At 44.7% G+C, this 7,663-nt stretch overlaps 1 long non-coding RNA gene across 1 annotated transcript; it reads right to left on the bottom strand.

The window, feature by feature from the left end:
* Nucleotides 1–2,738: 2,738 nt before the first annotated feature.
* On the bottom strand, nt 2,739–6,424 carry LOC147221272 (uncharacterized). The gene is made up of 3 exons (XR_015107888.1): nt 6,407–6,424; nt 6,139–6,276; nt 2,739–2,812 (listed from the first exon to the last, which is right to left on the bottom strand). It is a non-coding gene; the product is annotated as an uncharacterized LOC147221272 (long non-coding RNA).
* Nucleotides 6,425–7,663: the final 1,239 nt, after the last annotated feature.

Here is a 7,663-nt window from a genome sequence, read left to right as displayed (position 1 = left end):
GTGTAGGGACATAAGAAGGGGAGTTGTGCAGGAGAATTTGGGATGGTTGAACACCAGGCGGGCTGATGCTTTATGGATAAGCTCCAGTGGTCTGATGGTCACCGACCAGGAGGGAGTTGCAGTCATCTAAACGAGAGATGACAAGTGCCTGGATGAGTAGGACCCTCTTCCAGAGGCAGCTCCCGATAACGTCCACATGAGCCTCAGTTGACGTGATCCAAAAGGTTTCACTCCTTTGTTGAGCTTTACCTTCTCACATTCCAGGTTGCACCAAGTTGCCCTTTTGTTCCAACGACCAACACCGCCGTTAGCATAACAGCCCCTCCTGCACCAGCTTCTCCAGATCAACTCTTCCATTTACACAACGAACCACTATAACCTGGATCCGCCCAACAACTGGTGGTTATACTGGGAAACTTCCCGGAGGTTATTAGAACTGGAGAAGCCTCTGGAAGGAGGCCTGAAACCTCCTCAAGTGAAGACATACAAGTCCAGTTGCCAAGACGAGTTGATTACGAGAAGACGGAGCGAGGAGAGCGGGTGGAGTCGCTGCGACGTCAACTCCGTTGGCCGCTGGAGATACTGCAGGTCAACGTTTGACCAGCTGTTCCTGGACATTCAAAGCCGATGCTTAATAACTTCTGTTTTGAACTTCTTTGCACTGAATCTGCCTTTTCCTGTAAAGCCATAAAAGAATGGAATGGGCTTCCGGACAATCTTAAGAACATGACTGATTTTCACACCTTTACACGGGACGCTAAAAATTGGATTCTGGAGCACCAAACATGCTAACGCTAACAATGCCAGACGGGTATTTTGCCATCAGATGTTTCCCTTCTGGGTAACATCTGATGGCCCCCAGATGACCAAAGTGACAATATCACAACAATAGCACTTTCAACTTGCGAAAGACAGATCTTATTGCCTGTTTAAATATTGTATAGTTATTCTATTGCCTATCTGTATATTTTATATATATTGTCTATTTTATACAGTTTTATATTTGTATTGTCCAGGACTACAGATGGAAATTAGCTATGAGCTACAATCTGGTACAAACATCTCTGCCTCGGTGCTTAATGTATTTGTACACTGTCCTAATAAACTTCTAAACAAACAAACAAACAAGATCCCTCTGGTTGAACCTTCATATGTTTTTAAGTATGAAGTTTCTTTACTTTTAAGTAAAAGTAAAAGGAAAACAATGACTTGATATTGATCCGCTTGGGCTCCTTTTTTATTTTTGTTTTTTCCTTCCCACGCTCCGCGGCATCAAGGGGAGGGTGTGTGTTCTGCCGCCGTCTCAGGGGGGGAAGCGGCAGAATGTCGCGTACCTGGCGGCGCGTTCAGGAATGTGGGAGCCATCGGCGTTCTTTGGTCCCGGTTTTGTTTTTATAGCCTTCACGCAGGAAGCGCTCCAGTGGGGCCTCATTCATGTTGTCTGAAAAACGCTGACTCCCCCCCCCCCCCCCAATCACACACACACACACACACACACACACACCCTCCCCCGCCATATACACAAACACACACACATCCCCACCTCTCTGGCTGCTCTCCAAGACACACACACATTCATGTTATTTTGCCTCTGTGGGCCCGTGCACACATTCTCCCCTCCCCCACCCCATCAGGGTTTCATTTATAGCTCTAATTACAATAAACAAGCGGGGGTCCGGCGGGGGGACGGCACCCCCCCGAACCCTCAAAACCCCCCAAACCCCCCAACGTTTATTCATCGCTCAGATCCGCACAGACAAACATCACCATTTCTGTCCTGAAGAAACTTGGTTGAGACGTGAAGGTCCAACGGAGAGACACCCGCCCACATGCTAGAGTTCTGAAGAGCATCACAACATCATAACATTATTTCTAATTCTGCCTTTTTCTTTTCGTTATTTATTACTGTTATATTTTCTGTAACTCTGGCACAACAATTTGCTTCGGGATTAATAAAGTTGTTCTTATCTTATCTTATCTTATCTTATCTTATCCTATCTTATCTATGTTTGTGTTAACGACACAGGGATTTGTGACATTAGTGGTAGTGAGTCAGTGCACCAGGAAAATTAAATTTGTGTAAAATCAGCACTACTATTTATATATCATATATACACTAAATATATCTTGTATTCAAAGAAAAGCAAAGACGCACGCATAGGCGCGTTTCACTACCTCATCTAAGGCTAAGTTAGGAAGTAGAACTTCATGCACACACACACACACACACACACACACACACACACAGACATACACATACACACACACACACACACACACACAGCTGATCAGCTTCTTTGTCCACTGTGACCCAAAGACCATAGTCATCAAACGCACCCCTGCACGTCTGACCTCTTAAAGTGACCACACGCACACAAACACACACACACACACACACACACACACACACACACACACACACACACACACACACACACACACTATAATTGCACTCCATATCTGTCAAAATCCTACTGAGAGCCTTCTTGCTGCAAGGAAGGCAGAAGAGCTAACCCCTGCTAACTGTTGCTAACCACTGAATGAATAGAAAATGAATTAAAAATTAAAATTGTTGATCCAAATATTGTATGTTACTTTGTGTGAGCCGCTCCTTTATGGCGTCCGGATCGGCAGCAGGTCCGGGCGTGGAGGGACCAGAGAGCGTGGAAGCCGCCAGAGAGGCTTCGGCGCCTTTGTGCCAGATTCCGAGAGCCCACGCGGTATTTTCCACCGGTGGGTGAGCTCCTGCGGGACAACCAGATTACTCCGCTCGTCCAATCAGACGGCAGGGAGAGCGAGATGAGCGGAGTCCCTTAAAAGCAGAGTTGGAGTGATTGAATTAACCATCTGGGGTCGTCGGTGTGAATCCTCATTAAATTGTGCCCCGCAATTAACTGCCCCGAGATCTAATAACCCAGGGTGAGTGCTCGCTCATTATTGTGCTTACTGTCACACACACACACACACACCTTCTTTACCTTCGAGGGTCGCCATGGTTTGGACATGAACAGAGTTTTAATGTCCAAACCCTCTCAGTCATCACTTTGTCCCGGTCATACATGTCCTGCACCCCTGTGACAAATTCTTCTTTTCCTTTGGGCTTTTGCCTTCAGGGGTCACCACAGCAAATCCACCTTCTCCATCTAACCCTATTCTCTGGATCCTCCTCTCTCACACAAACTACCTTCATATCCTCTCTAGCTACATCCAGCAATCTTCTCTTTGGTCTTCCCCTAGACCTCCAATTCCAGCATCCGACTACCAATATATTCACCATCCCTCCTCTGATCCAACCATTTCAGTCTGGCTTCTCTGACCTTCTCTCCAAAACATCTAACATATGCCTTTCCTCTGATGGACTCATTCCTGATCCTCTCCATCCTGGTCACTCCCAAAGAGAACCTCAACATCTTCATCTCTGCCTGCTGTCTTTTGGTCATTGTAACAGTTTCTAGTCCATACAGCATCGCTGGTCTCACCACTGTCTCCTCCACCTTTCCTTCCCTTCTGGCTGATAGTCTTCTATCTCTTCGTACCCCTGACATTTTTCTCCACCCATTCCAGCCTGCTTGAACCTGTTTCTTTACCTCTTATCCACACTCACCATTGCTCTGGACTGTTGACCCTAAGTACCTGAAGTCCTCCAACTTCTTGTTCTCCACTCCCTGCAGCCTCACCGTTCCACCCGGGTTCCTCTCACTCCCAAACATATGCATTATAAACAACCTTACACATCATGGCGTCTTGAAATGTCCGAGTACGACCCCGCCACATCCCAGACGCCAACCGTGGCGTTGACTCTAGAGGTGAGGTGTCCATCATGTGACCCCCCCCAGAGCCGTCAATGTCAGCACTTCCTCGGCTGTTTCCTCTTTTCTGCACCGAGACGCTTGACGTTCGCTCCAGACTGGAGACCTGATGTGTCACATTGCTGACGGCTGCCTTTAGGGATTAAAAATACCCACTTTTTGCCATTCATTCATTCATTCATTCATTATCTAGACCCCTTTGGGAACCCAACAAGGGACCTTCTGGCTGGGAGGCAGAGGCGCTAACCATCGGCGCTAACCGTCCGACGCGCATGAGAAAACATCTCTACTCATTAATTCAATCCTGTGTGATCTGAAGAACAAACATATTTTTGCTGTTCTAGAATAAAGTGTAATTGCACATCCACAGGAGGTGGCGAGGATTAGCGATTAGCTCTATGCTAATCTATGGAGTTTTTGTTTTTTTTGCACAGAGCATGCAGGCATTTAGCACTGAGCACGAGAGCAGTGAACACACCCTCGAGTGACACCATGGAAAAAATATTTAACAGGGATGATAAGAAAGGCGGTGAGAGACGACGGAGATAATGAATCACACGAAAGTCACCCGAAAGCTAAGACGAAGAAATATGACAAAGCGTACACAGATGAAAGTTGTGGTATCACGGTAAACCCTGCTTCTAAAAGTCGTGCACTGCAAAACGTGCTCATTATAGCCATTAATCCTGACTTCCTCGTTTTGATTGAAAAAAAAAAAAAAAAGCCTTAATTTTTTTTTTACATTTATTTTTACCTTTTTTTTTTTTAATTGTTTTATTCATTTTAGTTTTGTGGATTAAAGTGTTTTTTCTATCGTGTTCTTGAGTTAATGTGGCTGGTCGATTTAAAATGATTATTTATTGATTTTATTTAATTTTATTTTTTAGTATCAAATGATTCAGTCGATCTAAAAATAATTATGGTGTGAATAGGGTTTGAATTTTTTTTTAAATTTCAGGAAAAATTGATGCACTTTAAATCTTTTCTGTTACAGACTAAAAAACAATATAAGCCACTTTTGGTTAAAAGCGTCTGCCAAATGACTGTAATGTAATGTAACAATGTTAATAAAGTTGTTCTTCGTTGTATTATTTTTCTTTAATGCTAACAAGGATACAATGTTATTTAGCAGTGTACATAACTTATATGATTTTATCGGCCAAATGCTGCTGGGAGGAGGGCGTGAAATGTTTTCTACTTTGTATCAGAAAATAATTGAGAGGCACAATTACCGTATTTTCCGCACTATAAGGCGCACCTAAAAGCCTTCAATTTTCTCAAAAACCGACGGTGCACCTTATAATCCGATGCGCCTTATATATGGATCAGTATTTGTAAATTCTGGCTACCGTAGTCAGGGGGGCGTCGCCCAAGTAGCAGCGGTAAAAACGGTAAAGGGGGGATTCCAGTCCAACACAACTTGTGTGTAGAAAGACCCCAAAATGGCATTTTTCAAGAAACACTATTATGACGCAGAGTTCAAACTAGATCGGTCACGCAGTAGAACACTGGAACAGAGCAGCAGCCAGAGAATTCAACATTAATGAATCAATGATACGGAAGTGGAGGAAGCGACAAGATGACCAGCGCAAAGTAAAGAAGACTAAACAGAGTTTTCGAGGGAAAAAAGCCAGACGGCCACAGTTGGAGGACAAACTCGAGCAGTGGCTTGTTGAACAGAGAGCAGCAAGTAGAAGCCTCTCTACGGTCACTATTCCAATGAAGGCAACAGCGCTAGCGAGCTAGCTAGCGACATGAACATCGATGAATTTAGAGGCGGCCCTTCTCGGTGCTTTCGTTTAATGAAACGTTTTGAAGTGTGACTAATGGAGTTGGAAAAACATTGTTTTCAACAAAGGCGGGGCAAATACCGTAAGAGCTACCGGTGCGAACGGTACCGTATTGTGAATGCATTAACTTGTTTTGGGAGTGAACAGAGTTGTCAGAACGTGAGTTTGTATTATATTGATAAAGTCTGACTGTTTTGTTGACATTTAGTGGATGAATAACGTAACCCCAGCCACTACTGTAGCTTCTATGCGCCTTATAATGCGGTGCGCCTTATATATGAAATTTTTTTTTAAATAGGCCATTCATTGAAGGTGCGCCTTATAATACGATGCGCCTTATAGTGCGGAAAACGCGGTAATGTTTTTTCTTCAAAGCTCTCTAAAGTTGTGTTGGTTGCAGACATTAAAGTGTGATTTATTTTTAAAGACAATTGAAAAAGCTGAGAAAATATCTATAAAATAGGAGGCAGAGTTGAAGATACCGGCATTTTCTTGCGTTCTGATCTGCACGGCGCCGCTGTGTAAAATGTGTGACTCACATGCAAAGCTGCCCGCCGCTGCTTCCGCCTCCTCACTTCGACACGGCGAACTCTAATCTCTTCGTAATTGGCAATTGCGATTCTGCGGCGATGAGCCAAGTGTGATTAATTGGGAAGGAATAGCGTTGGAGATGGAAGCTGCGGAGGAAGAAGTAGCATTAGCGTCACCTGTCTGCACGGAAATCTGGGTCAGAACAGACAGGGCTAAACAACAATACAAACACGTGCAATCGGGTTGATGAATCTCCTGCAGCTGTGTTTTTTATACCTTTTACGAACCATAAAGCTATCACTGTATCCGTTATTAGCGTGTAGCTGTTAGCGCTCTCCCGGTCGAGGCAGAAGGCGTCCACATTGAGCCGGGTAAAAGCCAGTTTCCTTGCCGCGGTCCTAGGGGGGGAATGTCGGCTTTCTGTGGATCATCCTGCAGAGTGAGGTCCAGACCTGCTCTGTGAGACGAGATGTGTCAAACTCAAGGCCCGCGGGCCAAATGTGGCCCGCAACATCATTTTACGAGGCCCGCGAGAACATCTTAAAAGGTCTGATTGTCTTAAAATGAATAAGTCAAACGACTGCATTGACCAGAAACTACAATTCCCAAAATTCATGCCGATCATGTTCCCCGCGAAGTAACGACGTAGCGCCATTAGATCGCAGTGAATCCAAATTTTCAACAAGTTGATGCAGATGGAAGGCGAATTCATGTTTGTGCTTCAAGGAGAAAAAGCGGTATGTCTTTTGCGTTACGAGGTTGTGAAAGAGTACAAACTACGTCGGCATTTTGACGCCAGACGCGGAGCTAAGTATGCTAAAGTTAGCCTTCCAGAATGTCCAAGAATTAAAAAGTAGGCGTAGTTACATTAGGTTACATTTCTACTGTTACCGTTACATGTGACCCATTGAGGGCAGCCACTATGCTGATATGGCCCGTAGTGAAATTGAGTTTCACATCCCTGATATTCAAAACCGCTGTTTTCTCAAGCCTGTTAAATAAATCATGCAAATCGGATGCAGGGGCTTCGGTGTGAATCCATATTAAACTGTGAACCGGTGAAATGGAGTCGCCAGCTCAGCCAATCAGATACCTGCTCAGCCTGTTTTCCATTCCAAGGTGGTTTATTAAAAATAGGGTATAAATTAACGTGACATTTTACATAGTTGGTTAAAATATTGGACGGGATACAGTGGATGCGCCTTCGTTGGGTATAAAAACGTGACTGTAACGTGTGCGCAGACAGTGGTTTTTTACCCCGTTGACTAGCTTTCAGTTACAGAGAATAAACAACCGGAGAAAAATGAATTTCCCGTCTTAGCCTTTTCACCTTTTCACGCAATACGCGACTCGCTGACGGAGAAACTCGGCGGAGCGATCGTACCAATCGGCGGACGCACAGTGCGCGACTCCCAGTGTTTCCACTTTAGCAGCTCATGACAAACAGTGCTTGTAATTCAACCGGTGTGAAGTGATGAGGCCTGTAGAATATATTAAAAATAAAACCCGACATTTCAGCCTCTCGGGAAGCCC

Source organism: Fistularia commersonii, chromosome 22, assembly GCF_037954325.1.
Source record: "Fistularia commersonii isolate RoL2024-O1a breed Wild chromosome 22, RoL_Fcom_v1.0, whole genome shotgun sequence".
Classification (NCBI taxonomy): domain Eukaryota; kingdom Metazoa; phylum Chordata; class Actinopteri; order Syngnathiformes; family Fistulariidae; genus Fistularia; species Fistularia commersonii.
This window is presented reverse-complemented; position numbering and strand designations above follow the sequence as displayed.